This window comes from Eurosta solidaginis, chromosome 2 (assembly GCF_040869045.1).
Source record: "Eurosta solidaginis isolate ZX-2024a chromosome 2, ASM4086904v1, whole genome shotgun sequence".
NCBI lineage: Eukaryota > Metazoa > Arthropoda > Insecta > Diptera > Tephritidae > Eurosta > Eurosta solidaginis.
The window spans coordinates 40,479,556-40,498,285 of NC_090320.1; the positions used below are offsets into that span (position 1 = coordinate 40,479,556).

Genomic DNA, 18,730 nt, shown 5'->3' on the forward strand with positions numbered 1-18,730 from the left:
AAATTGAATTGAAAATTTTTCTAAGCGGGGTCGCCCCTCGGCTGTGTTTGGCAAGCACTCCGAGTGTATTTCTGTCATAAAAAGTTCCTAGTGAAAACTCATCTGTCTCGCAGATGCCTTTCGGAGTGGACATAAAACTAGTAGGTCCCGTCCAGTCAATTTTTAGGAAAAATTAAAGGGAGCACGATGCAAATTGGAAGAGAAGCTCGGCATAAAATCGCGCCTTACAATTTTTTAATTTTTTTTTAATAGTTCCTTACAAGAGAATCATATTCAACTGTCAATCACACTTTGTTAAATTCACTTTGTTTACGACTATGTAGTCTTTGATGAGAGTGATTCCAGATAACTCTTTCTGACTGTGCTCAGGAATTTGTTTTGTGGATGTGTCACATCTACACACCAAAACATTGAAAACAAGATTAGTATTCGGCAGGCTACAAAGCGAGTCTGCTCGTAGTCGGTTTGTGTACACCAATTTATTATAACAATATTATTTACATACCAATATACTTGTAGTGGACACTTATTCGATATTCTAAAAAAACTATTAGGCAAATCACAAGGAGTGTTGTATTCGTCGGTTTTAAGTTGAGGGGATCACACACCGCCTGGGAACGGTAACCTTTTAATTATATATTTTGATCGTTTTCGTGGCTATCACATCAGAACAGTTTGAATGAAACTTGCAGTCAGATAGGTAGTAGTAAAGAAGAGGCAAAAGGGTGGTTTAGGTCCCAAGCCCGCTAAGAAATTATTTAATCTTTTAAATATTTTTAATCGTTGTAACTTTATCGATATTTTTTTACTGTTTCTAAGGCTATGGATCATATAAATCGAAGTTGGAAATTCGGATAAGTTTTGATGTGAATTGGGAACACAGCCGTGTGAAGCAAAAAAGCAGTTATATCGACAAACAGGCGTCCTCTATGACCTCAGACCTCTATGCCAGGAATTGCCCGGCGAATCAAGTTCTTAAAGAAAAATATTCAGCACTCGTAGAAAAGGAACGCACTCTCCCTAGGGAAACGGGCGTCACTTTAGATCAACTTCGATCCGGGTACTGTAACAGGTTAAACTCTTACCTATCCAGAATCAACCCCGACATACAAAATGCATGTCCTGCTTGCAATGTGTCCCCACATGACACCAACCATCTCTTCAATTGCAATGTGGAAACAACGGCTCTAACACCCCTCTCACAATGGGCCATTTCTGTTGAAACTGCAAGTTTCCTTGGACTCCCGTTAGAGGATATTGATGAAAATTTGTGATCGGTCGCGTCTATTGGATTGGGCGAAGCACTGCTACAACAACAACAACAATATGTGTAAGATGAACAGACATTAAAACTCATAACAAATGAAGGCCTTATTAACACTTAGAAAAAGATCTTCATTATGCCAGCCTACTTAGGTTGGAGAAATTCTGTTGCTAAAAATTTTTTGAACTGCTCCCAACTCTGGTTTTGTGACAGTGTACGATAGAACATATTAGCAGTTTGCAAACAAATAAAACTAATTAACTGCACGCTTTGTACATTTCATAATAAAAAGATGATAAAAAAATTTTAAGGACTACCTTTATATAAATGGACTAAAAAATAGAAGGCAATTTTTCATTTAATACATACATACAATTGACTAAAAATCTTTAACAATAGCTCTTGTAAAATAATTTTGGGATTTAAAATTATAAAGGTAGAGCGCGTGTTTAAATTTTAAATAATCAATTAGTTAATCCCAAGCAAGGCAAACCATGTAGCCTTAAATTGAAAGATTGCGCTCCACGTTTATAGTTTAAAACCCCAAAATTCTTTTACAAGAGCTATTGTTAAAGTTTTTTTTGTCAAAATTCAACAAGACTATGTCTGTATTAAAGGAAAAATTGCCCTCTATTTTTTGGTCCATTTATATAAAGGTAGTCCTTAAAATTTTTTTATCATCTTTTTATTTTCAATTTTTTAGTACTGCCTACAAAAGGCAATTGTAACTTTGATTAGTAATTTAAGTAATTCCTAAGTGAAAATTCTTATCTTTATTTATTGTTCAAAATAGCAAGATTTAAGCAAATTAGTGGAATTTTCGGCGACAATACTGGCGAAAACAACAAAATTCCACCTCGCATCAAAGCAAGAGAATTCCACCTCGTTATTCAGCTACTTAATTTGCACAGCTGAAAGTTGTGGTGAAATACGCATACGCCTGAAAGTCTAAAAGAATCGTGGTGAAAGTCGCATACGCCTAAAAGTATGCAAGGACGTGCAATGAGTTGGCCCTTCAACGAGGTGGAATTCTACAACGCCTGCAACACTCAGGAAGCTAGCCATGAAGGTATGGCCTAATCTTCTATATAGTTCGACTTGTGCGTTACGTAGCTCAAATTTTTTGGTCAAACATTGCACCGTCACAGAGTCTTAAACTATATTTCAGGTTTCAAGTCTCTAGATATCCAGGAAGTTAGTTAAAAGTCGATTGCAAGATTCCCAATTTAAAACTAGTTTTCTCAATATCTAGATCCATGCGCCACCTAGCGGATTTTTTTGATAAAATATTGCATTGTCACCGGGTTCTGCCTTATGGCCCAAGTTTCAAGTCTCTGGCTCACCGAAAAGTTACTCAAAAATCGATTGCAAGATTTCCCTCGTTTTTAAAGGATTTGCAGTTATCTTGACTAGCGTGCCACCTAGTGGAACTTTGTTTTCTATAAGTTGTATTTTTACCAGGCCTCAAACTAAGTGCCAAGTTTCAAGTCTCTAGGTAACCGGGAAGATAGTTAAAAAAGGATTGAAAAATTCCCAAATTAAAATTTGTTTTCTTACTATCTCGATCCGCGTTCCACCTAGCGATTTTTTTGATCAAATGTTGCATTGTCACCCGGTTCTGAGCCACGGCCCAAGTTTCAAGCCTCTAGCTCACCGGCAAGTTACTCAAAAATCGATCGCAAGATTCTCCTCGTTTTTCAGGGATTTATAGTTATCACAATTAGCGCGCCACCCAGTGGAATTTTGTTTCAGGGATTTGTAGTTATCTCAATTAGAAACTTTGTTTTCTATAGATTGTATTGTCACCGGGTCTCGAACTATGTGCTAAGTTCAAGTCTCTAGGTAACCGGGAAGTTAGATAAAAATGGATTGAAATATCCCCAAATTAAAATTAATTTTCCTAATATCTCGATCCATGCGCCACCTAGCGGATTTTTTTGATAAAATATTGCATTGTTACCGGGTTCTGACTTACGGCCCAAGTTTCATGTCTCTAGCTCATCGGAAAGTTACTCGAAAATCGATCGCAAGATTCCCCCGTTTTTAAAGGATTTGCAGTTATCTTGACTAGCGTGCCACCTAGTGGAACTTTGTTTTCTATAAGTTGTATTTTTACGAAGCCTCTAACTAAGTGCCAAGTTTCAAGTCTCAAGGTAACCGGGAAGATAGTTAAAAAAGGATTGAAAAATTCCCAAATTAAAATTTGTTTTCTTACTATCTCGATCCGCGTTCCACCTAGCGATTTTTTTTTGATCAAATGTTGCATTGTCACCCGGTTCTGAGCCACGGCCAAAGTTTCAAGCCTCTAGCTCACCGGCAAGTTACTCAAAAATCGATCGCAAGATTCCCCTCGTTTTTCAGGGATTTATAGTTATCACAATTAGCGCGCCACTTAGCGGAATTTTGTTTTCTGCAAATTGTATTGTTACCGAGTCTCGGACTATGTGCTAAGTTACAAGTCTCTAGGTAACCGAGAAGTTAGTTAAAAATGGATTGAAAGATTCCCAAATTAAAATTAATTTTCCTAATATCTCGATCCATGGGCCACCTATCGGAATCTTTTTGATAAAATATTGCACTGTCACCGGGTTCTGACTTACGACACAAGCTTCATATCACCAGCTCACCGGGAAGTTACTCAAAAATCGATTGCAAGATTCCCCTCGTTTTTCAAGGGTTTCTAGTTATCTCACTTAGCGCACCACCTAGCGGAATTTTGTTTTCTGTAAATTGTATTGCCTCCAAGTACCGAACTGTGTGCCAAGTTTAAAGTCTCTAGGTAACCGGGAAGTTAGTTAAAAATGGATTGAAAAATTCCCAAATTAAAACTAATCTTCTTAATATCTCGATCCGTGCGCCACCTAGCGAAATTTTTCCGATCAAATATTGCATTGTCACTGGGTTCTGACTCACGGCCCAAGTTTAAAATCTCTAGCTCACCGGAAGTTAATTAAAAATCGATCGCAAGATTCCCTGCATTTTTTCAGGGATTTTCAGGGATTTTCGTTTATCTCATCGTCTGCCACCTGTCGGCATCTTGTGTTCCACGAATTGTAGTGCCATCGACTCGCAAACTATGTGCTAAGTTTCAAGTCCCTGAATCACCTAAAAGTTAGTTAAAAGTCGATCGCAAAATTTCCATTTTAAAATTAATTTTCTGTATATCTCGATCCGTGCGGCACCTAGCGGATTTTTTTTCACTTGCATTGTAATGTCTCCCAGATCTGAACTATGTTCTAAGTATCAAGTGTCTAGGTCAACGGGAAGTTACCGAAAAGACTTTTCCGTGGGTCAAAAATTCGTATGGAAATGAGGGGACAAACATGAAAGCGACTTAATATAAAGGTATAATAAAAAATAATAAGCTCCTTTAATAAGAAATTTGTATGGAAATATTTTTTCTTAAAAGTTTTGTTGTTCTTATTAATTAGGTGTTTAGAGTTTTGGCACACACTATCAGGCGAAAGTATACGCTAAAGCGGGCCGAGTGAAAAAAAATAAGATTTGTATAGCTGCAACTTAAATTTAGAAAAATTTGTATTATATTGTGTACAATTCCTGAAATATAGTGGGAAAAGTTATGGCTTTTATATTATTCACACGACCTAATTGTGTCGTTGTTGTTGTTGTAGCGATAAAGACACCCCCGAAGGTTTTAGTTATCGATGTTGTTGGTCCTCTGCCGGACATAGGTACAGTACGTTCTGGTAACAAGCACCATTAAGGTACACGCTCGACCATCTCGAGAACGTCACCCAGCCGCTACTTCCATGAGGAACTTGGGGTCGCCTGAGCCTCGACTGCTAAATAAATAGGGTTCGCCACGAGTAGGTGAGGTTGACAATTAGGTTGGAGAAGCTATAAATAGCGCTGGCAAACCATTGAACCATTTGGATATTTAGCGGCGCATCTTACGAGATGCATGCCTGCCGCGGGTATATTCTAAGCCCCCTAACACGCGTGTGGTGTGATGGTAGCTTGCTTCGCCAACCACACCGAAGATTCTGGATTAACTGGTTTCTGAAGTTGGCGTGCCACTTGATTTTTTCTAAAATATAGTCGAGGCAAATTTATTTGTTTCATGGATAAATTACGGCAAATTAACGGCAATTTACCGAACAGTCAATTTTTTTTCCACGTAAAAGTTGTCTTGCCAATTTCAGAGAGATAAGATTTGAGTACGTAGCGGTCCCTACTAGCCGAAGTTTTAACCTCGCTAGAGAATGGCACTTAGGTCCCTCTTCCTTTATCTGTTACCACTGTCCAGATCTACACTGCATACGTGTAATGCTGAAAGACTGCACTAGGTGAGCATGTCCATTACGGCTCCACAGTCCCGGCTCTTTGGTGATAACACTAACTTCGCTAGTCTAGTTGCTTGATTTGCATAACATTTCAGTTATTTCTCAGCCCGCGTTTGGCACATTTCATCAAGTCATGCATTTTTCTGTTACCATCTACAAATTCACTGGACTGAAATTTTCTTTATACTCGACACTACAGTGATTTGGCAGTTTGTAAAATAGGCTTATTTCTGAATCAGCACAGTATACCACAGCTCTACCCTTACTATTAGTTTGGAACATTCAGCGTTCCCTTATATCGCTTCACCGACCATTTCCGCACTCTTGCGCCAACCTCCAGGTAGTAGAGGTTTACGCCGATCACTTTATCGGCGGCGGCGCGCCGGCGTACGCCGGTGTTCTTACTTTAAAAGCTTGACTTTTCTATTTAAAAAAATTATATTTAGGAAAGGTTTTGTTTAATGTATTTAAGGAAATCAACGTGTTGGCCATTTCGGAAAGATCCGGGGTTTTTGCATCAAAATCTCGCAGACCGTTCAAACATTTTCAGGAGTAGCTCCTTGCGAAGGGATTGTCCCTCGTTCGCATGCTCCAGAGAGGCTTCGAACCTTCTTTGGAATTGGTACTGCTGCGTCTGCTGAAAAGAAATAGAGATACATAAAATAGTCACACTTTTGCCTGTATATCTCGTGCAAAGCGTAGTTTCACCTAGGGTTAACGCCTAATAATCGTCGCGAACACAATTTCTTTAAATCATTTGTCGCTCCTTGGCGGTCATACATAGAGGCGACTTAGGGTTGCTATGAATGGTCTATTAATACTCATGACTATCGTGGCACAGGGCGCCGCCAGTTTTTTCGGCTGTTTTTAGGAGCTACAATTTCCGATGTGCGAACAGTAGGAATGCCTACCACTAGTCGCTACCACGTCTCCTGAGCCTCACACCATATGCCAGTACAGAAGCTATAGGACTGCGACTTCCAACTCATACCTTCGTCGACGTCACTTTCCTATAAGCTCTAGGTGTAGCTCCGAAGACTTTCCAACGGATGCTTTTGTCGCGCTATGCTGCCGAGCTACACCTTGAAACGCTAGGGAGTGACTATTCGTTTAAAATGTAGACCAAAGATTGCAGACGTTAGTGTTCACATCATTGATTTCAATATTCTTCGTTAAATCAAATTTAGAATGAAAGTCGACGGATTTTAAATTGAAAGTTGTTAACTACTGTTTTCCGGCCTTACGATATAGGAGCTCATTATGGATGACCGCGTAGCTTCAGTTTTCAGACGTAATCATCATCAGGCGGTTGGCGGTTTTCGAAATGGGTCCATCGCAATATGCCAGTAAATGTTTCCTTCTTTTCAGTTTCTCTTAGAAAACATAATAATTGAAATTCAATTATTATAAGCCGGTGTTAAGCTCATGAATTCTTAAATATAAGTATAAACTGAACACACCACTAAACAAACACACATAAATATGTAAAACTGAGATTGAGCTTTCACGATAACTTGCTGGTTAAAATGATTCCTAGATTTTCTGAAATGTGTTTCTCTCCCTTCCTAGTTAAAGCACAGTTCAATTTGAGATTTTATCGCTTAAAGTAAATTTACATTTCTCCGCTTTGGCGAACAACTCAAAGCCTCATGGACAAGCAGGTATACCATGAATCGAGCAATTCATCAGATAACTTATTATTGAGGCCATTTGCAACTAATGACTATTGATTTATCACCTGCGAACGCCACGAGCTTGACGGGTTCTTCGACAAACCGCCTTAACAGTTGATTGAGGACCAGTGTACGTAACAGAGGGAATACTACGCTTTTCTGCTGCGTGATCTGTTCACTGATTTCGTGGCCTCATCTAGTTCCCATTGTGAAGAAATCTCCTTGCAGCTTAACATGCATCTAATGCATCTTGTTGGCTGGATGTAGCTTAATGGAATTAGCACCAACCTTGATCGCCCCTTTCGAGAATTGCTGAAAGCCCCGGAACGAGCTCAAAACAGTGTCTTCAGCTTTTGTTGATTGAAACCGTATTATATTTTCAAAACATTTTTTTTCTTTTTCAGTTAAAGTTTTTTTCATCAACAGTCAATTCGCTAAAAATAGCGAAATGTTTTCAGAAAAAAATAACATAAAGAGTCAAATTAATAAATGACTTTGCATACATACACAACATGTTACCCAGTAGGCAATTCAGCTAGATAAAAGTTATCACACAAATAAATGAGTCTCATCGCTTAAAATAGAATAAATTAACGCGAACTTACATAAACCTTTGGTCGCGTTGCTTCGCTTCCGGCCATAACCGTTTAGACGGTTAAGCGCCAATTAAGAAAGTAATAAGATAGCAATAAAATGCCTTGCAGCTATCTTCGCTTTGAAACAACCAAAGCGTTGAAGAAGATTTGCCTTAAGTATTCTTAGCTTTAGGGCCAAAGCATAAAACTTAGTTCTTCTACTCTATACTTAGGCCAAAAATGGTCTCGTTTAAGTTAAGTGCCGAATTTTAACGTAGTTGATGCTAAAAGCTTTCAGCTCCTGCAAGCCTTCATCAGCTGCCGCAGTAAGTTAAGGATCTAATAGTATCCCATGAGAACACTCGTTATATTTATGGTTTGAAGTGCGTCTTTTATCATAGCTAGACTAAATAAGTCTTATGGTTTGAAGTTATAAATAAAATAATTATAAAAAATCTGTAAGTTAAAAGCAATCTAGGACGTTGATCAGACAATTAAATAAAAGCGTTGTGCGCGTGAAATTTCTAAAATGTGAGGCGTATCATAACCTTATTAATGTTCAGTTGGTCTTATATATGACTATCAATAGAAATTTGACGCGTCCAACGCTTTTATTTAATTGTCTGATCAACGCCCTATATTGATGAATAGTGTGATGACTAATCCTAGGACCTGCCTAATTATTTTCTAGCTTTTAGTATTATTATTACTTCATGCAAGTATTGTTTTCAATAAAACCGTTTAACTTAAAAATTTGTTTCTAATTATTTTATTTTCAAGTTTTTAGTCTTTATTTAATTGCCTATTATTTCTCATTCTATTTAGTTCATTTAGTGACTCATTATTACAAGGACTCTTTCCTGACAATTTGTTACAATCTAAGTCCTCAATACATAATCCTTCCAACTCCAAAATATTTTGATGTCACTTCTACCGGACTGTACGTAATATTTGTTCCAAATATGAACCAAATCGGACATCATAGCTCGCTTTCTATTCATGTATCTATTATGTGTTCCAAATATGGACCAAATCGGACTACAAATACGATTTTTTTGAATATCTCGATCCTTGCGCCACCTAGGGGCGATTTTTTCCTTATTATTGCATTGTCATCGGGTTCTGAACTATATTCCAAATTTCAAGCTTCTAGCTTATCAGGAAGATACTTAAATTTCAATTACAAAATTCGTGCCCACCAGCCAGCCTGTCAAGTCAAGCTAAATAAAATTGTTTTAAAAAATTGACCTGTGTCGTGCCCACAAAAATCGGGCCTTCATAAGCCCGTATCCTATCTTTAAGTATACACGTTGAATGATTAACGTAATCGTGGATTGAAGAAAAGGGATTTTGAGCCCTAGCTCCGGTGGAAAGATGCTTGCTTCCACCCCAGCAATTTGTTGTCTCACTTATTTTCTGATATTACCGATTAGAGGCTGGGGTCTTGGATATGAAACTCGAGTTGCAACCAAATCCGATTTTTTTTTTGTTCATGATCAAGAAATTCTCCCGAAAGCATAATATCGTGAGAGTCAGAAAGGTAAAAGTTGTTTCTACTTACTACTAAATTGGGTCATCGAAAACGTCTACTTCATTTGTATACTTTTTTATGGAACCTTGTTTAGAGTAGAGTTTACTGTATACGAGTATATAGTGTAATATTTAAAAGACAATGTTGATGGATTCGCTTAGATTTAATTACATATGTTTGAGCTTATATTATGCTAATGTAAAAGAGGAGAGTATGCAGTTACGATGAGCGAACTACAAGAACTACAATAAAGCACTAATACGTAACCCGATCTGGACGAATGTACTGTATAACATTTTAATAATTAATCATAGTAGCTTTTAAGTTTTGCAAAAAACGTCAAATGAAATTGTACTTGGATTTTTAAACGTTTTTAAATAAAATAAATACATTTTTATAAAATAAAAACTGAAAATCCAACATTTATAAATCATATATTTCTACATATAGAGTCTGTGTTTCTAAAGAAACTAGAAAGAGTACAGAGGACAACACTCATTGAAATCGAAGCAAGTGTTCGATAAAAGTTTTTCCAAACGAATTTTCAAATATCAACCCAACAGACATCGAAGGTAGAATTATCTCAGCTCGAGCTGTAATTAGACCTAATGACTGTCACTCTCTATCATTTTGCATTGAAAACTTTTTTGGAATAGTTTCAACTGCTCCATAAAATTCTATTTGCCAACTAGTACTTTTTTAGAATAGTTTGCTATTTCACTACTGGGTGCATAGGTACACACACACATAAACAATATCAAGTGCAAACATTTATATTTATTTAGTATTGATTTCAATCGGAAATGCTTGTATACGCTTAAAATAAACATTCGATTAATAAATGTAATGAATTCGGTTTTCGTATTTAAAATTCAGCATAAAAAAATCAAAAAAATATGCCACTGTTGACGTTTTGATTTTGTTGATTCAGCATTTAACCATAAATAAATTTTTTAATGCTTATTATGCGTTTTTGATGTTATACAATCATTTTGCTATATATAGCCAAGTACAATAAAACAGTTAGCTTTAAAATGCAATGAACATAAAAAATATTAAAATATGTGAAACAATTTAATAACAAATTCTTTCATAACGAATCATTACTCTACCCAAATATTTATGATTTTGATTGATTATGAGCCATTCACCCATTTTTTTACACTTTTTGAAAACTTTGGCGCACAAGTGAATCAAGAAGAGTTTTCTAACGATATGCTAATGCTTACGAGGGTAGCTTGAAAAGTCAATGCTCTAAAATGTATGGGAAGTATGTACTTACATACTTCTTCAAGGATCTGAATAGTCTAATAAGTGATTCAGAAGAAAGGAGAAATTTATTAAATATGCATCGTATCGCTTGTTGGATGTAAATCTTCTAAACGTACGCGACTCCAGACACCGGCCAATCTAAATAAATTATGAGCCTTTTGTCCTTCAATAGAATGTTATATCTATCATACACACATCCTCGTTTGAAGGCCGCATAATATCAGTAGAAAGAATTTAAAATAGCTCTACGATATACTCAAGTGTTTAATCTGGACGGGAGGTGCAAATCATCAAAACGGGAGAAATGGCAGACTAAGCAACCCATAGTTAACTTTATTTAGAACTTTCAGATCCCTCTAGAAGATAGCATAACGCAGAAAACTTTAGCAGAAACAAATAGTTTCGGGATTTTTGAGAAGAGCTTCGTCGGCTTCTTTTCGGTAATAGCCGATAGTGATAAGTTATTGTTTAATTATCGGATTATTATATATAGCGTTTTATTATCATCGAGTTATCGGTTTGTGTTCGTGTCCAGCGCTTGCCAGGATAAGACTTCATCTATTAGGAGTGATGCAACTGTCAAATGTTGAAGCAGCAACTGGCATAGGTCCTAGAAAGCTTTTAATATTTGGCAAGAGGATGGAGTTATTTTATAACATAGGTTCTGGTGTTAGATAGGTTCGGTGGTTAAACAAACTTTTGGTAAAAATATGGAATCATTCATTCTATGTGAAGTCCTCACTGATGAGCCAGTTCAACCTTACCTAACTTATCAGTTTGTTATGGGCTATCGACGGGCTATAGATGTATAATCAGTTTTATATATCATAACAAAGGATGAGTCGTCGATACGAACTTTTAAATAACAACTCAAAAACTTTTAGATAACATATCGATAACTTTTCGATGGCAAACCGATAACTTGCCAATGAAAGAACAATAACTATGCCTAAACTTTGCATAACATGCCTATAACCCGTTGATAACATATCGTTTCTGTCGTATAAACTTTACATTACAACATTGTTCCCACTTACGCTTACATTCTGTATTCCCCAATATAGCATACCACTTCCAAAGACTATTATTGCGCACGCAACTTCTTTACGTTTTGGATTCTCCCTAATACCGTGTGCAAAAATATTGACACATCAAAATTCTGTTATCATAGCGTTGTAGCGAGTAATCGATAGGATTTAAAGTAGCCACATCACTCATAATGATGTTCAATGTAAAATCGTCTTGCACTTCGTTAAAATTCAGAATAGCTCGAACGTAGGTTAGACACGTCTGGCGGTTAACAGCTAACGGCTGATACATTGTATGAACTTCATAAGGGAACGTCCTCAAATCCTAAAACAAAATTCTGCGTAGGATCGCAATCCAATGTCCGCTTGGATGGCAAATCGTCTTATCGATGGTGCAGGCTCTTTTTCGACATCTTGGGCCATAGCAGCGATATTTTCAGCAGTTCGGTTACTTCTGAGCCGGCCAGCCTCCGCAGCAACTGTTGTTATCCCAGTCTCTTTTAAGGGTATAGCCAAACGTCAAAGTGTTTGTCCTGTTAGGGTCGGACGCATAGAAAATCTACGTCGAAGTTTATGCTGCGTGAACACCACCAACAAATTCTTTAACAAAAAAAAAATTTTAACAATTGAAGAGTAAACCGATTTGTGGCTCCTGGGCTTGTATTCTACTTTTGAAAAGTTCGCATATCTCAATACCGCATTGATCCTTGGTGGCATTTGCAAAAGTTATGGGGTGATATCTGGGATTTCGACAATGTTGGCAAGGGTCCTCTACGTCTTATTTTGATCTTCTCATGAACTCAATCAATTTCAGTTCTTTTCCAGGGGTTCTCGACTTTCAATTATTAATATAGTAGTAAATTTCGCCAGAAAAACTTTATAAAAGGCTGTTTACGGTTCTTTATTAACAGCTGATAGTGGTCAGTGCCGCATGTATGGCATTTGTATTGAGAGTCTACTGTTTTATAAGTTGGCCCTTGTACTTTAAAAAGGAAATGCTACAGGTGCAAGAGCTTTCTAATAAACATAAGTATTTATTTATCTATCCGAGTAAGTTATTACAATGAAAATCACACGGACTTTAATGTTCTATGACACCTTTTGCATTTATAAGTCACTTTTTGGTGCGATACACCGCTCTTGAGTTTTGGTCATAGTAACCGTTCATACTGTTACCTACAAGCGGTTACGGTGTTTGTTGAACAAGAAAAAACTGTCAATATGCCATGAATGCTAATCAATATGTAATCAATAAGGAAGTGCCTACAAAGAGGAATACGAAAAAGTTACTGGTAGATAATGAAAAATTAAAAGAATACTGAAAGGGGTTAATATGAACCCGCTGGCGCTCATGGTGAGGGTCGGTATGGAAGTTTTGAACACACTAATGCATTTATTTATTATCAAGTACGGTTTAACGCAAAGTTCTTAGTTAATATTTTGATTAATATTTAGTATTTTTTTGTTTTCCATACAAATTTGCATAATTTTAAGCTTAGCATGCAATGCATTTGGGAGTGTCAACTCTTGGTGAGGTCAGATTTATTGCATTTCTAACAATATTTTTTATACTCAGTGTGCCTTGCACATAGAGTATATTAACTTTGGTAACATAACGGCATAAACGAATCGAGATAAATATAAACTTTCATATAGCAAAATGCTCAGGATGGAAAAAGGAACTGATTTAACCATGCCCATCCTTCCGTCTGTCCGTCCTACTGTCTGTGCAAACGGTAACTTGAGAAATATAGACATTTGTTATAAGGTATCTTAGCACTCATCTCTCATCGCTGTTTAAAATAAGCGAGATCGGATGATAACCACGCCCACTTTTACATGTATGTGACCCGGTCTATGAAAAGGTGGCTAATGACTCAAAAAAAAATTTCCACTTTTTTTCTGGTTTCGATAGTTTTTGAGACGCTCTTTCACGTGGTGAAAACTAGAAAGTCCTAACTTGCTTAGAAGTGTACCATAAATGTAGAGAAAGAAGAGCATAAATGAAAGACGATGTAGCCTTTGGTTCCTTCGATGCCACTTTGGTGGCTGGTGAAGCATCCTCACATTTTTTTGATAGCATTTTTTTCGATGGCAATGGGCCAAAATATCGGTCGAAAACTGGTTTGTGTTTTGCCTTTTGGGCATGACTGTTCATAATGCAAAAAAAAAACTGCTAAGAAACTGAAATGCATTATTTATCTTTAACAGCTGTTTCTCGCAATTTCTTTTTTGAGTCATAAGCCACCCTTCCATAGGCCGGGTCACATATGTATAACATTTTGTAAAACACAAATAAACTGATTATTTAGTAAAAAATACATCTAAAATGTTGAAATTTGGACTGATATAGAGACTTTTGATAAAAATTTGAAAAATGTTTGGAAAATGGGCGTGGCACCGCCCACTTGTGATAAAATCAATTTTACAAATATTATTAATCATAAATCAAAAACCGTTAAACCTATCATAACAAAATTCAGCAGAGAGCTTGCCTTTACTATAAGGAATGCTTCGAAGAAAAATTAACGAAATCGGTTAAGGACTACGCCCACCTTTATGTAAAATATTTTTAAAGGACGAATAAAACAAGCCATATCTCTCCAAAAAATATCTTTATATCAATGGTGTTTCATTTCCCAAATGGAATTATAACAAAAAAGGAAATAATTAAAATTTTTGAAAATGGGCATGGCACTGCCCCTTTTATGACCAAGCATTTTTCTATGTTTCGGGAGCCATAACTCGAAGAAAATTAATGGATCGTAATAAGATTGGTTACACATATTTTCATTATAGCAGGAAATATTTCTAAACAAAATGGACGAGATCGGTGAAGGACCACGCCCACTTTAATAGAAAAAAAGATGTTTAAAAGTGTCGTAGACTAGAATAATAAGCTATATCTTAGCGAAACATAGTATTGTATCAATGATATTTCTGTTACCAAGTTTTATTGTAAAAGGATATTGGGATACATTTTTTTGTAATAGACGGTTGTCACGCTGCCATTCCGATCAAGCATAACACAGCATTTCTAGAGCCTCAAAAAAAATCCCCCGTAACAAGATGCGAAAAAGTAATTTATCTGAAATGAACTGTACAATTAAAATTCACGCAGATTATATAATGTTCGGTTACACCCGAATTTAGACACCCTTACTTGTTTATTATTATTTTAGAACGGAAGTTATTAGTAGGTACTAAAAGATGGAAGTCATATCTAGCAAGTGTTATATGTTTATAATTTTAGACAGCGCTTTGCGCATATTCTTGATAGGATTTGAAATTCTTATATGCTTGAGACTTAAACAGTCTTGGTAGCATATGATAGCTCCTATTATAACTAACGCTATGGCTTAGTACCGTGTTTAATTGTTTTGTTTGCTTTTAAGCCAGCCAATATCAATCCATACACAACGTTGTGAAAAGCTATCGGCTTAACGGTTTACTGTGGTGCGATATTCACAGCTAAGTAATTACGGCTTAAAGAAATACCTGATGTTAAGAAGGAGTTCTCAAACAGCAAACGTACACAAGTTCCCCCCTGCAGCGGGTTAGGGGGCTTAGAATATACCCGCGGCAGGTATGCCTGTCGTAAGAGGCGACTATAATACCAAATTGGTTCAAAGAGTTGTATAGCGTAATACGAGTATATAACTTCTCCAACCCAATTGTCAACCTCACCTAGCTGTGATGAATCCTGTTTCTTTAAACGCCGTCGCTCTGGCGACCCCAAGTTCCTCATGGATCTAAGGTGTGGGAGAGTGGTATGTCCTTGAAGGTTTCATGTGGTCATACTAAATCTTTCCCGAGGGCTAATACCTTAATGGTGCTTATTACCGGAACGTACCGGATCTGCATCCGGCAAAGGACCATAAACATCGGTAACAATCCCAAAAGCCTTCGGGCAGTGTCCTCACCACAATAATAACATCAACAACATTAGAGGATTTTAGTACCAAAAGTGTCAGAGGAGAAATGCTGGAGAAATCATGTTGCTTCGTCAGATAAACCTACAGAACGTCAAGATGATCTATACAAATCTTTTGCTATGCATTGAACAAGGCGGAGGAAATATAGTCCTTCTCCAGAGGCAATACCCAAGTAGGGGCGGAAATACATCTGAGCATAGGAGGGTAAAATAAATTATTATGGTTCATATGGAGGCAGGTAGGCCGAGATCCTATGTACATGCTCAAAGAGAGCATTTCTTCTGTGTAATTCCAGAAATGACAATATAACATTGTTGAAAGGCCGTTGTTGCTGGTCTTGGAATACATGGCCAACGACGATGCTTCGGAACCGCCGTCAGCAATCATAATCAAACCGATGCTAGTTCCCACCATCAGATAACGGATAGTTCAGATATCAACGCTAGGTGTGAGTCATTTATTGCTTTTATTTTAAACGAGTGTTTATGTAGATATAACAGGGGCGATGACCACGTCTGTGTTACTGCAACTAGGGAAGAGGCTGTAGAAATCTGGTCTCCCGGGTAAATGGCTGCACGGGCAAGGTGTTATGGAACCTTAGGGTACTAAATTCCGTCACACTCTACCAACAAAGTCTCATATCCGCCAGCGAAAACAACCAGTTCCACTTTCCGTGGCTTGACTGGCAGTTCAGTGAACTTGGAACCGGATGTTACCACCGGAATGGCCAGCATAAGGTGCTTAAGAACTACCCATTGATAAAGTTTGCCAGTTCATCGGTATAGGCCATCACTTGCGTACTACATTTTAACCTCTGCTTATGCCCTGATTATGCCACTGAATGTGTTTTAAGAGGCTGCCACCCTTTTAAAATTAAAAAAATGTGATGCATTCGGAATGATATGGGTATCAAACGAAAGGTATTTTAAGTCGGTGGTTTATCAAATATATTCAGAACATTCACCTTTAACGTCACATATATCTTTCTCCTTCTTTTTCAACTCCACCTTCCTCTTTTCACTTACGCCTATGAATGTACCTTCTAATACTAATGTCATGTGTTTTAAGCCCTAACAGTTCTTATCTAAATATATTAAAACTACGACAACAGCATTAATTTGCTTTCAAGTGATTTGACTTTCATATGTCAGGACGTACGTGGGCGCCTACACAGCTGTGCGTTGATAACCACACAAATGACCGATATCTAAGCTGTCATCGAGTGCTTCATAATGTCAACAGCCAGTACTCTCATTTAGCCTCCTGTTTGTATGTAAATAAATATTGAGTCCACAATTGAAATAGTAAGTAATGCTTTGTTTATGCCGCCAAATAGCGCCGACAGAAATAGACGTTTCAACTAACATATGAACTCCTATAAATAAATGCTCAATAATATCCGATTTCCTCTGTGGTGTAGTAAAAGCACTTAAGCGAAGCCACATACCTAATTTGCGGTTAAAGATTGAACAATTTGTATTATTGTATTTTCATTTAGAAATCATTTAAATATCTTGTAATTCAAACCTCACAATGCGATTGCTGAAACTTTCGTCTACTAAATCTCAGCTTGGATTTGTGGACAATTGCTTGAAAGTCAGTAAACCACCACTGGTTTTGACACAGTGAAAGCCACTTCTATATATACCACTTTTGAACTCAGTGCAAGCTTTCAGTCAGAAAGTTTCGCTTTTCAAGCGGTATTAAAAAAAGTAACGGTAGGCTTCGCTGAGAGGGCGACATAGAAGGTGAGTCAGCAACATAGAAAGTGATGAATTGACAGTTCTCGCCCAGCGGGTTAGGGGGTCAGAATATACCCGCGGTAGGTATGTCTGTCGTAAGAGGCGACTGAAATACCAGATTCAAGGGGCTGTGTAGCTTCTCCAAACCCAGTTGTCAACCTCACCTATCCGCGGCGAATCCTGTTTCACTAACAGACGAGGCTCTGGCGACCCCAAGCTCCTCATGGAACTTGGGGGTAGGGAGGGAGGAAATGGCCTGAAGGTTTAATGTGGCCACATAAATCGTTCCCGAGATGGTCGGGCTAGCACTTTAATGGTGCTGTGTTACCGAAGCGTACCGGATCTGTATCCGGCAAAGGACCATCACATCGATAGCACTCCCCAAAGGCCTAGGGGAGCAACCTTATCGCTACAACAACAACAACAACATTTGACAGTTCTTAAACATTAATTTTCCCAATCAGTTCGGAGACGAGAATCATGCTAAGACATTTAGCCTCAGAAGACAGATTTATCGCTGTGCCGTTTAGATACGGTAAGTTGTAGAAGGGATTTAAATTTTTTTCATCAACAGGAACAGTTTTGTTTTTGTTGGACTCCCTTAAGCCCGCTTGATTCCCTCAACCCCCTTAATCCTGCAATGGCGAAATGCCGCAAGGAGCCGTTTCCATGAGCGCGCTAGTCGTTTGGCAGGATTTACTTCTGATCAATATCAATAAGTTGTTGTTGTTATAGCCGCAGAAATACTTCCCAAAGATTAAGGGAAGTTTTACGGATATGGCCATTCATCTACCCCCTTTCTTATACTCTAGATGTAAGTATCTTAGATTTCATTAACTACCATTTTCAATCGGTAGGCCTCTGTGAGGGATGACCCTCTTAGTTTTTTTATATGCTGAAACGGTGCCTAAACCTAGCTTTGAAATCCAGCAAAGAATCACTCTTACCAATATATGCTACTGGGACTATGGACTAGGTAGTCCTCTCTCGGCAAACGAAAACCATGCTCTACAAGTCAGTTATCGCACCCGTCCTGCTATATGGTGCAGAAGCATGTACTATGACAACATCAGATGAGGCGCCTCTAGGAGTGTTCGAGAGAAAAGTTCTTCCAAAGATTCATGTGCCTTCACGCGTTGGCGACGGCGAGTACGGAAACAGATTTAATGATGAGCTTTATGCAGACAACAGCATAGTTCAGCGAATTAAAACACAGCGGCTACGTTGGCTAGGTCATGTTATGCGAATAAAAGAAGATGCTTGAGCTAAAGAAGTGTTCTTATCGAAATCTGCTTATGCAAGCAGAGGAAGAAGGCAGCCACCACACAGCTGGAATGATCAGGTGGTATTACCAATTGGCGCCAGTTAGCCCAACCCCCAAGCGACTGGCGACACGTCTTGTTGGA

General features: G+C 37.8%; 1 protein-coding gene across 1 annotated transcript in view; it reads left to right on the forward strand.

Moving 5' to 3' along the window:
* Positions 1-563: 563 nt before the first annotated feature.
* LOC137241496 (uncharacterized) overlaps positions 564-18,730 on the forward strand; it is a 34,069-nt gene continuing 15,902 nt past the window's right edge. Inside the window, exon 1 of the mRNA XM_067769099.1 lies at positions 564-620. The gene's annotated coding sequence lies outside the window, so the exon portion shown is untranslated. The remainder of the gene's footprint in view (positions 621-18,730) is intronic.